At 40.2% G+C, this 12,787-nt stretch overlaps 1 long non-coding RNA gene across 2 annotated transcripts; it reads left to right on the top strand.

The window, feature by feature from the left end:
* Positions 1-558: 558 nt before the first annotated feature.
* On the top strand, positions 559-3,227 carry LOC105357337. 2 transcript variants are annotated; one of them, XR_002872808.1, is made up of 4 exons: positions 559-782; positions 1,025-1,340; positions 1,441-2,899; positions 2,946-3,227. It is a non-coding gene; the product is annotated as an uncharacterized LOC105357337 (long non-coding RNA). The 2 variants fall into 2 exon arrangements; XR_002872807.1 differs by lacking the exon at positions 559-782 and having other exon boundaries at positions 807-1,340.
* The last annotated feature ends 9,560 nt before the right edge of the window (positions 3,228-12,787 follow it).

The following is a 12,787-nucleotide window of genomic DNA, read 5'->3' as shown; positions in this document are numbered from 1 at the left end:
TGTTTGAATCATAATCAATAGTATTTGAAAATTGTTATCAGAATGGGGAAAAGGACGAGGTAAAGGAAAGGGAAACATGGTTTTTTGAGGATTTGGAAGGATGTTGCAATGTAGAGACAAAAAATGTAAGGTGACAAGCAGGAGAAATTAAAAGGCATTGTTAGTAAAATGGAGGGTCTGTGGGCATGGAAAAGTGTGGTATGAAAGTGCAGGGTATGGTAGAACAGGAGAAGAGGAAACATGAATGTTAAAACGCTAGTTATGAACGATTCATTTCAGTGAAATGGTTTAATTTTGTTTGTGTAAGGTACCTAATTTGTTGTGTTATGTCTTTTGCAAAAAACGGTTAAAAGTTCTTGTCTTTGTATTGATTGTCTGTGTTTTAGAGTGTGAATTGTGTTTTTGGTTAAATAAGGAAAAGCTTAAATTGTGGGATTTTGTTGCTTTTAGTACTTCTCCAAATTCTTTTTGTAGGGCAGCAAGTCCTTAATGGTAAGTAAGAACAATTTGTCTTTATTTTTGATTAAGAGTGAATGATTAGCGGTCGGAATGCATGTAAGACAATATATTTTCCAAAGACTTTGCTCCATGTCCGTCATATCGGACAAAGAAAATTTTAGGGATTTTTCCCTTTGCTGGTTTTCATTACTGATCAACTGACGGTGTTGGAGACGGTGAAGACTGAACATGACTAATCCATTCTAAATCTCTTTCCAAGCAGAAGAGCAGCCCCCCCGAGATCTCATAAAACTTTAGGCAGAAAACCCCCCTCTGTTTTGTGGGTGAGAGACAAAAGACGCAAAAGTTTACCATCCTCCGCAGCTCACTACCTTCACAGGAGGGAGCCGAGTCAGCAGTGACTGACCCCCAGAGCACATTTGAAGAAACAGGACAGGAGAGAGGGGGAGGTTGAGCAACTGAAGAAAAACAATTCTTTACCTTGCTGAAATAATTCACACAGGATAAAAGGTGTTTTAAAAAAGAAAAGGAAACTAACATGAATTTTGACTTTTGATGCCCTCAGAGACAGCAGTAGTGACGTGTCATGCTCAGCCATTCGGAGGCCGAAACAGGAGGACGGGTGGAAAAATCCTGGGAGAAGCAGGCCACCCAGGGGACCCCAGCAGCAGTTAGAAATGGCATCTATGGCGCTCTGAACCCTGACAGCCCACAACGAGGTGCCCAACAGCAGAATGTACAGACCAAGAGGCAGAGGGTCTGGAGGAAAAATGAACAGTACCCATGACCACTCCAAGCCCTCCTCCACCGTGGCGAGGACCACAGGGCAAGTCGGACAACACCACTTGATGCAGGAGCCATTGTCTTTTTCAAGCTCAAAGGTAACCACTGATGAGTCTACTGGACACTCTACCTGCTCTGACAAATGAACAGATGACTCCTCAAAACCTGCAAAAGAACATCCGACTGACTTTTGACCAGATGGTGGAACATTCATGCGTGCATTCACCAAACACGCCTGTGAATCTGTTGGGACGGGACAGTCTTGTCAAAACAGGAGACAGCAGACTGGATGCCATGCCGCACACCACAGCCGACAGCCACTGCAGACATGTAAAGGGCCCTGAAACGCCAGGTGGTTTCGTTAATTTCAGGTTTGAAGCCTGGACTCCTGTGTTTGAAGCCTCCGAATGGTCTGACCTGTACACTCCATTATGACAGAGAGCATGATTAACAGTAAGAAGTATTTCAGCAGGTAGAAGACCACACATGGCATTTGAACTACACTGACATATATTATCCCTGAGGGCGAGCGGCTTATTGTGCATTCATACACTCACAAATGCAATGATACTAGCTGTCAGACACAGCTGTATCTCACATAGGATTAGACTAAGCAGGACATTAACAACACATTGGTTAAATTGTGTTTTTTCAGGTGTTCACTTTCCTCCCTCAATAAAAATGTACAGGTTAATTTTGCCGTTCAACAACTGAGCAGAGAGGAGACGGCTCATGAAGATGCAGAGGTGATGTTAAAACGCTCTCTGATGCTTCATGGTCCACAGGTTCAGTTGATGTTGGTTCATTCTTCATCGTCCCCCCGGTGGTGATTCAGGTAACTGCAGGAGCACAGATTTTTAGATCTCAGTGCAGCTGATTGAAAGATGCAGATGAAGGAAACTCAGTCTGGGCTGTAGAACTATAGTGTCATTGAATATTCGTATTCTTCATGGTGTACTTCTTTGAAACCGGTTTTAAAAGTAGATGGATTGCATATGATTTAAGCTAATGTTAATTTGAGTTGATGACGTCACCATTATTATAAAACCTATACGTCCCTGATCCATATTGCATGCTGTCACCTTTAACCTCACGAGGTGTTTGTTGCTATTGACTTAGCACACGTTTTCTTTTAATGGAATCATTACATAAAAATAGCAGACCATTGTTCGCATTATAGTACAGAGGGGTTCATAAAATCCTTCTTGCATTTTTGATCACTGTTTAAAGTCTCTCTGACAGAACATTTTGCTATAAGAGGTTTGTGTTTTGCTAATACAGGTTGATGACATCTGCCTGCAATTAATGAAAGATCTTCTGTTGCAGTTGTATTATTTCTTCTTGTGACCTTGCCTTTTACAGGAGCGTGGACAGGACCCCTGTTCACCTTATCGGTGCACCAAACAGTTTATTGTTTTTATGTTCTTGCTTTACATTTAATTCGTTTTGTGTTTGTCCTGGAGCTTAGCCCCATGCCAAGAGAGGGAGGTAGACAAAAGAGGTCTTAATGATTAAAAGGACATTATTTTATTATCGTTTAAATGTATTTGTCTAGAAAGAATGTTTAAATAGTAACACAGATTGACCATTTTTAAAATTTTAAAGCTTTGTGTGTCTGTTCATCTGATTTTCTCTCATCCACAGCAAGGATGAGTAGGTTCTACGACTGGGTCATTAGACAACAGCCCATAATAAACTTTTAGGTTCTACGACTGGGTCATTAGACAACAGCCCATAATAAACTTTTTTCTTTTTCTTGAATTTGTATTTTCCCCACTTGTGTTCTTCATAAAACAGCACGAGGGGAAGCAGACCTTTGAGAAGAGAAATGTGGTGGACCCTTTCCATCATATTTTCTCTTACTGCGCATGCGTAAATTGATTCTTGTCTCATTGTCTTTTGTGTTTTATTGTTTTTTATTTTTTAATTTCCTGACCCTAACACTAACAAAAACTTAGACCCACAGCAGAATCATCTTGGCAGAACAGTACCACAGCAGTGGACACCCCAAGTCCTTGTGCAGCCGTTCTGTTGTATCACCATGTGTCACATCTCTAATAACAGGCTTATTGAAAAGTCCATGGGAGGCCAGATCCAAGCTTGCCAGAGCTTGTGGGACATGCAGAAGGAGGACGCGAGTGTTCAAGGCCCGGAATGACCTTTTTTGGACTTTGTTGCATTTTATAAAATTGCTTACTGTTATGTTTGACAATTTTCTTTTCTCTTTTCATCGTCTGTGTGATTTTGTTCTGCTTTAACATTTCTCATTCCCCCCCCTTAATTCCAGGTGTTCCTTTTCCTTACAGGAAGTGCTATTTTATTGTCTTTATCTATTACTTTTTAGAATAATTTGAATTTTTATTTGTGCATTTTCTTTATTTACTATTTTTTGTCTTGTTCTTTGTAAACGCCAATGTGCCAAAGATCCAATGAAGCATGAGTGTCCTTAGGGACGGTCGCCGATGGGGCTCGGGGCCTTCGCATGCATTTTTCCTGTCCAACTGAATGTTTCTTAAAGATCATTAATGCAAGCTCCACAGGTTTTTCGCTGCTAAACTCATAAACGGATCATCAACACCTTTGAAATGCACATTGGTTCTGTTTATATATTGTGAGGGCTCGAGACCACAGCTGTTTTGATTGCATGATGTGATAATGTGTTTTTATTTTTTGTGTGACCTCACTTCGTGAGGTCAAGAGAGGGAAACTGAAGGAATTTATTTTTTGTGGTTCTCATTTCTCCTAGGTTTTTATCTTCATTTTATTTCATTGAAGGTTTTCTTTCTGGTTTACTGTGTGTGGGTTTCAGTCATTTCAATTTAAAGGGACTTCCTGATAATTGCATATGTAAAGAGGTTTCAGGAATGCAGCTCCAACCTCCAACCCCCTTCAGGAGAAAACGGTCTTTGATCTTCTGGGGCCATTTGGTTGTAGGTCTGACTTGGATCATAAATCAATCATCTCAATCCCTGGGAACCGCCACAGGCATCTGCTCCCGTGTGAAGAACAAAGCTCTAGGATCGACTTCCTGCGGTGACAGTTCCTGCCACCCATGGGGATTCCGTACCGTGTCTATCTGTGAGGTTCCCCCCCCAGAGACCAGATGCTGTGATTCTAAGGATGGGCTGAAGGAAGAAGGCGGCTCCTCTGTCAGCCAATCACTAGCGACCAGAGGCGGAGATTCGGCGGCCATCTTGCTCCCGGGGGAGGATGTTCTGACCACATGCTTAAAAGTCTGAACTAAAGGAATTTTCCTGTGTCTCCAGACAAGCTGCATGTGAATTCGGAATGTAACCTCTTGCGTATTGCAGGCCTTGATTTTGGACACCCAGATCGATCTGTTTTTACTCTGTTTTTAGAAATATTGTTAGGGAATAAATTTGTTAAACTTAATCCGGCCGAATCCCGTGGTTTTCTTCTTCTCGACTTTATTGAACATGCAACAAGGAAAGTAATCTCAAAGCGACAGATTATATTTTCCAACAAGAGCGTTTTGTGCTTTAAAGTCATTTTGTCAGTCAAAAGTGCCAAAAGTGTGAAAAAAGAATGTTTCTGACTGTTTGGATTTTGAAACTTACAATGTGACCATGAATAACACTTGTTTTGAACTTCAAATGACAAAATGTGCTTTAGAGAGCATTTTGTCCTTTAAAGTCATTTTGTCAGTCAAAAGTGCCAAAAGTGTGAAAAAAGCATGTTTCCGACTGTTTGGACTTTGAAACTTACAATGTGACTATGAATAACACATGTTTTGAAGTACAAATGACAAAACGTGCTTTAGAGAGCGATTTTTGCTTCAAAATCATTTTGTCAGTCAAAAGAGTGAAAAAAGCATGTTTTTGACTGTTTGGACTTTGAAACTTAAAATCTGACAATCAATAACACAGAATTTGAAGTACAAATGACAAAACGTGCTTTAGAGAGCGATTTGTGCTTTAAAGTCATTTTTTTATTCAAAAGTGCCAAAAGTGTGAAAAAAGCATGTTTCTGACTGTTTGGACTTTGAAACTCACAATGTGACCATGAATAACACTTGTTTTGAACTTCAAATAACAAAACGTGCTTTAGAGAGCGTTTTGTCCTTTAGAGTCATTTTTTCAGTCAAAAGTGCCAAAAGTGTGAAAAAAGCATGTTTCTGACTGTTTGGACTTTGAAACTTACAATGTGACCATGAATAACACATGTTTTGAACTACAAATGACAAAACGTGCTTTAGAGAGCGTTTTGTGCTTTAAAGTCATTTTTTTATTCAAAAGTGACAAAAGTGTGAAAAAAGCATGTTTCTGACTGTTTGGACTTTGAAACTTACAATGTGACCATGAATAACACTTGTTTTGAACTTCAAATGACAAAATGTGCTTTAGAGAGCATTTTGTCCTTTAAAGTCATTTTGTCAGTCAAAAGTGCCAAAAGTGTGAAAAAAGCATGTTTCTGACTGTTTGGAATTTGAAACTTACAATGTGACCATGAATAACACATGTTTTGAACTACAAATGACAAAACGTGCTTTAGAGAGCGTTTTGTGCTTTAAAGTCATTTTTTTATTCAAAAGTGCCAAAAGTGTGAAAAAAGCATGTTTCTGACTGTTTGGACTTTGAAACTTACTATGTGACCATGAATAACACTTGTTTTGAACTTCAAATGACAAAATGTGCTTTAGAAAGCATTTTGTCCTTTAAAGTCATTTTGTCAGTCAAAAGTGCCAAAAGTGTGAAAAAAGCATGTTTCTGACTGTTTGGACTTTGAAACTTACAATGTGACCATGAATAACACATGTTTTGAAGTACAAATGACAAAACGTGCTTTAGAGAGCGATTTTTGCTTCAAAATCATTTTGTCAGTCAAAAGAGTGAAAAAAGCATGTTTCTCACTGTTTGGAATTTGAAACTTAAAATCTGACCATGAATAACACATATTTCAGTCAGACAACTCATGCAGTAGTAATAATATTTATTTTCACATCTTTAGTTTGCTTCCACATACTTGTTGCTTTCACATTCTTTGACATTCACTTTCCTTAGTTAGCATTCACTTTCCTCTGAGTAAGCATTTCACATTCCTCCAAGTAAGCATTTCGCATTCCTCCAAGTAAGCATTTCATATTCCTCCGAGTAAGCATTTCATATTCCTCCAAGTAAGCATTTCACTTTCCTTTAACTTTGCATTTCACTTTCCTTTAACTTTGCATTTCACTTTCCTTTAACTTTGCATTTCACTTTCCTTTAACTTTGCATTTCACATTCCTTTAACTTTGCATTTCACTTTCCTTTGACTTTACATTTCACTTTCCTTTGGTTTGGCATAAAACTCCGTGCAATTCCAAGAGAGAGAAATTTCCATAAACTTTTGGGTAATAACTACCCCCAACACCAATTTAATCAAGGTTGGAAAGAAATTAAATGTATATCAGTATGTAATCAGATGAAGTGTGTTTCAGAGGCATTCCATGTTCAGACTTACAAGTATGACTGCTATGTGTGACCCGGCACCTTTGACCGTTGGGCCGCTCCCATTCGAGTACAGCGCCAAGAAGGGAACACACTATCTAGTGGATCTGCTATTTGTGACCCGGCACCTTTGACCGTTGGGCCGCTCCCATTCTAGTACAGCGCCAAGAGGGGAACACACTATCTAGTGGATCTGCTATGTGTGACCCGGCACCTTTGACCGTTGGGCCGCTCCCGTTCGAGTACAGCGCCACGAAGGGAACATACTATTTATTGAGTCTGCTATGTGTGACCCGGTACCATAGACCATTGGGCCGCTCCCGTTCGAGCAGAATGCCAAGAAGGGAACATACTATTTATTGAGTCTGCTATGTGTGACCCGGCACCATTGACCATTGGGCCGCTCCCGTTCCAGCACGACGCCAAGAAGGAAACACACTATCTGGTGGATCTGTTATGTGACCCGGCACCATAGACCATCGGGCCACTCCATTCCGAGTAGCGGCAAGTAGACGGCACAACTTAACATACAAGTTTGAAGCTTCCACTGGAATAATATAATAAAGCATAAGTGATATCCATAATTAAAAGCTTCCATTTGAGAACTATGAATGAGCTAACGCTATGATTTTTTAATGCTTCCATCCGGCTCATAAGATACGAGCCCAAGTAACCTCGAATTCCGGACTACACACATATCGTAACACAGCTTAAGAACATCCTAATTTTGAGGCTTCCACCTGGCAAATAATTTTCATAAAATCTAATCTGAAATTTTGTATGCCATTCTGATACTAACATATCAGTTGATTCAAGTAAGATAAGTCATTGAAATTCGGAAGAGGTTTACCACCCCACCACTTCAGGGCAGAGTAGGTGCGTGGAATGCAGTAGTCGTTGCATATCCAGATCAGGTGAAGGGGCAACAATCTGCAGGGGAGCAGCAGGACGAGCAGAGACTTTGGAACTTGGAAACCATCCGACTTTGTCAAGGGTTTGACATCATCCTCCAGAAACTGGATTGCTGACCGGGGAGAGTGGGCCGCAGGCTCAGGAAGCGATGCATAGATAGACAAAGCAGTATTAGTCTTGGCAATGAATACATAAATAATTTAGACCTGATTAGTTTAGAAAGCTTATGATGAAAGGGAATGAATTCTTTTTAAGAACAACTCTGAGAAGGAGATATCAAGTAGTGAGTTTAAAGAGAAGGTGCTGTATTCATAGTACCATAGAAAACCATTAGCATAGATCCCAACAAGAAAGACAGTCAATACAGAATCTGCACGTAATATATCACCAAAATATATTTTATTTATGCACCAATAGTAAGAGAGAAGTAACATTTAGACATTCCTGGAGGGACGCACCTTAGGAAGGCCACAGAGGAGCAGGCGAATAAAAGGATAACCAAGGTCCAAGGAGATTACGTAGATGAGGAAGGTCGCCATCCCACGTAGCATGGACAGCAGCTCGGCTAGATTTGAGGTTACAACTTGACATCATTGGTTCACAATAGATGGACAACAAAAGCACGTATAACTTAAAGTTAATTGCCAAAGGGGTGCCTGGAAACCATAATGAAGAAAATTTTGAGATTTGAAGAGAGATCGTAGGGTCTGATAAAATGGCTGAACCTCATGCATTGAGAGGCGGATGAGAATAAGACTCAAAAGGAGATACTCTTAGTCGAGCGTCATATGCTTGAAGCAGGGCAGACTGAGGATTGGTTTGCGACCCAAAGTTTTACTCTTGATGCTGAAGCTAAAGAGCATCAATGATAATTTCTACAGCCAGGAATTTAGCTCATAATACAAGTTATTTAAAACTAAACCATGTTAAATGATGGCACATTACTATTATCGCACTCTTGAAATAAGCGTTGTAATAATCTCCACGGATGAATTCTCTCAGAACCACATGAGCCGTTGATGGACCAGTAGAGCTGAATGTTTGGATTAACGACCAAACATTTTCTGGTGGCCGGACATTCATAAACAAGTCCTCATACATTTTCCTCTCCCCCAAAGGAGGGTGGAGCCACAAAACAAGTGGAGGGAGACTGATGACCTGAAACAACATCGCAATAATAAAACCACGCTAAGCGCAGAGAATTAGAGACCAGAAAAGCAAAACAGAAAATCCAAAACAAGGGAACACGGGGGCCCGGGAAGGAACAACCCAGAACGAGAAACAAGATGAACAGACGGCAGTGGGGGAGGATGCACACAGCAAAACACAGGTGGCCCAACAGCGACCGATTCATATCGTACCTCCAAAGATGGGAAAGATTACGTGCCGCACAAACGCAAGAGACTACATGGAGGCAGAGAAGTATGCATCATAAACCAGAGATCCGTGTAAAAATAAATCCAGACAGGCAGAGAACCAAATGCCTTCCTTAAATTTGATTTGATTAAGTTCGATTATCGTAGTCAAAACAATAAAGAATTACACAGATTTACACATTACACATATTCAGAAAACTAAATAAATCGGAAACAGAGATCCAAAACGAGTTGCGACCACAGAGTTGCAAAAGCCAGGCGACGAGGAAAACAGAACAGAGAAACATTGAAAAAGAGAAAACTGCAAAACAAAGGGGGCCCAATAGAATTACACTAAATCCAGCACAGGGTTTCTGACAATTGAAGTTAAACATGACAGACGACAGCCGAAGGAACACCGACACATAACACGTCAAACCCCATTTAAGCCAGAAGACGCCGCCGGGAGGAATGGAGAGGCAGAACAGCAGGAGCATCAGCAAAATCAGCCTCCCCCAGCCATGTACAGCGTCCGGTGGAAAAGATCACAGGGATGGCAAAGCCAGCTGAGCGCAAAACAAAAACCAGAAGGATCAAAAGGGAAAAGCCGCTGATGCAAAAAACAAATAACAATACATGAATAAATAAAATGGAGGAACCGAGGAAGACAGACGACACAACCGCGTCACACCTGAAAATGCGTGAGTGGCCACCTTAGGACCGAATCAAAACGGAAAAAATAATAGGGCTCAGGGAAGAGCCCATCACAAACCCCCCCACAAATCAACCCAAATCCCTAAAACCAGAGAAACAACAAAACATCAGTGAGTCAGAGAAAAACAGGGCCACGCACAACAGACACATACACAATGGGAAGGAATTTATGTCCCTGAAGGCCAGGGGAACGCTCCTCACATTTCCTACGCTTACACAGAAGAGAGGAGACCATACACTGACCAATCCAAATGCAGGTGAAACCAGCAAATGCACACAGCTTCAACAGAAAAGAAGTAAAACAAAGCCACCACGACAAAGTCAGCACTGAATGACGGCCCACAAAGCAGAAACCGGACCAGGTTCCGAAGAAACGCACCGTGCCTTTAAAAAGAACTACAAGTCCCAGGGTCCTTAGGGGGGTGACGTCACCCACGACCGCCGAGCAGGAAGAGAATCCGGAAGAAAACACTGCACAGAAGCGAGAGAGATAGTAGCAACGCCGCTCACCAACCATCCCGCGATCACGACACTCGATAAGACCGATACATCTCCCGATCGATCGCCACAGACAACCGAAATGTTCCAGGACGCTTCTCCACAGACACGCGCTGGAATACGCGAGGACCGCGGCTCCGAAGATGCGCTGGGAGCCGGGACAGCTGTTAGCCGAAAAGAGGGGCAGACGCGGGGAGACGGACGGCCCCTGTGAGAAGGGGGACCCACACTCGAAAGAACGTGGGTAGAACATCATGACGCGGAAGGAGAAGAAGAAAAGCGAGCATGGCGAACCGGCAAAGAACGCAGTGCTGCAGTAAAGAAGGATGAACAACTTACACACCTGGACTTAAATAGGATGCTGCACAAGTGAGTTGATTAACTGACCCGCCCTAGGGGAGTGGCCTAAGTAAAGCCTGCCTGAGTTGTCTTACCGAAATGCTCCCAAGGTCGCTCACTTTGAAGTACAAATGACAAAACGTGCTTTAGAGAGAGATTTTTGCTTCAAAATCATTTTGTCAGTCAAAAGTGCCAAAAGTGTGAAATAAGCATGTTCCTGACTTTTTGGACTTTGAAACTTACAATGTGACCATGAATAACACATGTTTTGAACTCTCAATGACAAAACATGCTTTTGGGAGCGATTTTTGCTTCAAAATCATGTTGTCAGTCAAAAGTGCCAAAAGTGTGAAATAAGCATTTTTCTGACTTTTTGGACTTTGAAACTTACAATGTGACCATGAATAACACATGTTTTGAACTCTCAATGACAAAACATACTTTTGGGAGCGTTTTGTGCTTAAAAATCATTTTGTCAGTCAAAAGTGCCAAAAGTTTTAAAAAAGCATGTTTCTGACTGTTTGGACTTTGAAACTTACAATGTGACCATGAATAACACATGTTTTGAACTACAAATGACAAAACATGCTTTTGGGAGCGTTTTGTGCTTCAAAATCATTTTTTCAGTCAAAAGTGCCAAACGTGTGAAAAAAGCATGTTTCTGACTGTTTGGACTTTGAAACTTACAATGTGACCATGAAAAACACTTGTTTTGAACTACAAAAGACAAAAGGTGATTTTGGGAGCGTTTTGTGCTTAAAAATCATTGTTTTTCAGTCAAAATTACCAAAAGTGTGAAAAAAAAGCATGTTTCTGACTGTTTGGACTTTGAAACTTACAATGTGACCATGAATAACACATGTTTTGAACTGTCAATGACAAAACATACTTTTGGGAGCGTTTTGTGCTTCAAAATCATTTTTTCAGTCAAAAGTGCCAAAAGTGTGAAAAAAGCATGTTTCTGACTGTTTGGACTTTGAAACTTACAATGTGACCATGAATAACACATGTTTTGAACTCTCAATGACAAAACATGCTTTTGGGAGCGTTTTGTGCTTCAAAATCATTTTTTCAGTCAAAAGTGCCAAACGTGTGAAAAAAGCATGTTTCTGACTGTTTGGACTTTGAAACTTACAATGTGACCATGAATAACACTTGTTTTGAACTACAAATGACAAAAGGTGCTTTTGGGAGCGTTTTGTGCTTCAAAATCATTTTTTCAGTCAAAAGTGCCAAAAGTGTGAAAAAAGCATGTTTCTGACTGTTTGGACTTTGAAACTTACAATGTGACCATGGAAAACACTTGTTTTGAACTACAAAAGACAAAAGGTGCTTTTGGGAGCGTTTTGTGCTTAAAAATCATTGTTTTTCAGTCAAAAGTGCCAAAAGTGTGAAAAAAAGCATGTTTCTGACTGTTTGGACTTTGAAACTTACAATGTGACCATGAATAACACATGTTCTGAAGTACAAATGACAAAACGTGCTTTAGAGAGCGATTTTTGCTTCAAAATCATTTTGTCAGTCAAAAGTCTGAAAAAAGCATGTTTCTCACTGTTTGGACTTTGAAACTTAAAATCTGACCATGAATAACACATATTTTGAAGTACAAATGACAAAACGTGCTTTAGAGAGATATTTTTGCTTCAAAATCATTTTGTCAGTCAAAAGTGCCAAAAGTGTGAAAAAGCATGTTCCTGACTTTTTGGACTTTGAAACTTAAAATCTGACCATGAATAACACATATTTTGAAGTACAAATGACAAAACGTGCTTTAGAGAGATATTTTTGCTTCAAAATCATTTTGTCAGTCAAAAGTGCCAAAAGTGTGAAATAAGCATGTTTCTGACTTTTTGGACTTTGAAACTTACAATGTGACCATGAATAACACATGTTTTGAACTCTCAATGACAAAACATACTTTTGGGAGCGTTTTGTGCTTAAAAATCATTTTGTCAGTCAAAAGTGCCAAAAGTGTGAAAAAAGCATGTTTCTGACTGGGACTTTGAAACTTACAATGTGACCATGAATAACACATGTTTTGAACTCTCAATGACAAAACATGCTTTTGGGAGCGTTTTGTGCTTCAAAATCATTTTTTCAGTCAAAAGTGCCAAACGTGTGAAAAAAGCATGTTTCTGACTGTTTGGACTTTGAAACTTACAATGTGACCATGAATAACACTTGTTTTGAACTACAAATGACAAAAGGTGCTTTTGGGAGCGTTTTGTGCTTAAAATCATTTTTTCAGTCAAAAGTGCCAAAAGTGTGAAAAAAGCATGT

This window comes from Oryzias latipes, chromosome 23 (genome assembly GCF_002234675.1).
Source record: "Oryzias latipes chromosome 23, ASM223467v1".
Taxonomy (NCBI): Eukaryota; Metazoa; Chordata; class Actinopteri; order Beloniformes; family Adrianichthyidae; genus Oryzias; species Oryzias latipes.
Note: the sequence above shows the minus strand (reverse complement) of the source record. Positions and strands in the feature narration are given on the sequence as shown.